This window comes from Podarcis melisellensis, assembly GCF_964234715.1.
Source record: "Podarcis melisellensis genome assembly, chromosome: 6".
Taxonomy (NCBI): Eukaryota; Metazoa; Chordata; class Lepidosauria; order Squamata; family Lacertidae; genus Podarcis; species Podarcis melisellensis.
The window spans coordinates 25,244,242-25,246,142 of record NC_138538.1 but is presented as its reverse complement, the minus strand read 5'-3'; the positions used below and the strand labels follow the sequence as shown (position 1 = coordinate 25,246,142).

General features: G+C 44.3%; 1 pseudogene across 1 annotated transcript; it reads left to right on the top strand.

Annotated features, from left to right (window-relative positions):
- The first annotated feature begins 514 nt into the window (after positions 1-514).
- Positions 515-994, top strand: LOC309371744 (large ribosomal subunit protein uL30m pseudogene; annotated as a pseudogene). The gene has a single exon. The product of its transcript is annotated as a large ribosomal subunit protein uL30m pseudogene (transcript).
- The last annotated feature ends 907 nt before the right edge of the window (positions 995-1,901 follow it).

The following is a 1,901-nucleotide window of genomic DNA, read 5'->3' as shown; positions in this document are numbered from 1 at the left end:
TTAGTTCTTGGTATGAGCTTTCGTGTGCATGCACACTTCTTCAGATTCTTCAGATAGTCTTCAGGTATCTGAAGAAGTGTGCATGCACACGAAAGCTCATACCAAGAACTAACTTAGTTGGTCTTTAAGGTGCTACTGGAAGGAATTTTTTTTTGTTTAAGCTTGGCAAAACAAAGCATTCTTTGCCTGTTGCCATGGGGGCAAGAAATTGCAATTGCCAAGGGTGTTGAACATTCCAAAATTCCAGGACCCTCTTTGTGCTAATAACGGTTTACCATTAGGCTTACCATTGTAGATTATCCTGAGACAATACCCTGACTTAACCAAGGTGCATTGGTAGCCCATGATGACCTGCTGATGGGTCTCTGAGAGATCGAAGGCTGCAGTCCTTAACCCTGGTTACCTGAAAGTAAACCTCATTGAATTCAATAGGGCTTACTTCAGAGTAAACATGATGAGGACTGAGCTGCTGTAAGAAGGCCAAGTGATGCTCAGAAGTGCTGACTCACGGGGTTTGAACATGGCGGCATTGCTGGGCAGAGTTGTGGGTGGGAGCCCTTTTGCTGCCTGGCAGAGTCTTGCAAAATACAAGTGGAACCAATCACCTGGAGGGTGTGGATCAGGCAGAAATTTGCAAGGTCAAGAATTCCTGAATCGGTATTTCAGCTGCGGCCTGGTGATCATGAAGAATATGGGGGTGATCCACAGCAGCCCCATAAACTGCACCTTGTGACCAGAGTCAGAAGTGGAAGAAGGCGTCCTTATTGGGGAAAAGAGATCATCAAATTTCTTCGATTGCAAAAAAGATATGAGCTAAAAGTGCATAAAAACATCCCTTCTGTGAATGAAAAACTGAAAGTAATTAAACATCTGATAAGCATAAAACCATTAAAGCTGCCCCACGGAATTCCATCTGAAGAAGAACAGTGTAGGTGAACTAATAATTCGTCACCATCTAAAAGAACCGGAACAGAAAAAGATTGATGCTTTGTAATGTGTAGTGCCATTTTGAACAATAAATGTAATTTTAAACTGGAAGAAGAAGAAGAAGAAGAAGAAGAAGAAGAAGAAGAAGAAGAAGAAGAAGAAGAAGAAGAAGAAGAAGAAGAAGAAGAAGAAGAAGAAGAAGAGCTGAATCACCCCGATTGCACAGACATAGGGAGAAAGCAAACTGCAATTTTGATGATATTAAGGTTGCTTCCAGATGACCTGTTTATTGAGCATTCATCGTGATCTGTCTGCACAAAGTTTGCAGGGGTGTTATATGACATTGATTTATTGAGCATTCATTCCGTGTCCTCTAGTGATTTTACCTGGCTGGAATATATCCTTGAACTGTGGTAATACCTCATGCTGGCCTGCATGGAGGGCAGAGAGAATAATAGAATTGTAGAGCTGGAAGGGACCACAAGGGTCATCAAGTCCAAACCCCTGCAATGCAGGAATCTTTCACCCAATGTAGGACTTGGACCCACAACCCTGAGATGAAGATTCATGCTTTACTGACTGAGCTATCCCAATAGTGTTTGTCTGGCTTTTGCCACACCCATTAGTGCTATGTAGCCTCCCTGAAGTTTGCCCAAGATGGAATGTGGTCCCTAGGCTGGAAGATTTTCCCCCACCCCTCCTGTATTTGGTCCTCACTGAGCATTCATTCAGATTTGTGTACAGCGCAGTTACCGTATTTTTCGCTCCATAAGACGCATGTTTCCCTCCTAAAATGTAAGGGGAAATGTGTGTGCATCTTATGGAGAGAATGCAGGCAGGAGGCAGGCGGGAAAAGCCCCCAAGAGACACACACATGCTCCTTGCAGCTCTTGCAGGCTTTTTCCCGAGGAGGGAGAAGGGACTGACTGGCCGCATCGGTCCCTTCTCCTTCCTCAGGGAAAAGCCCGCAGGAG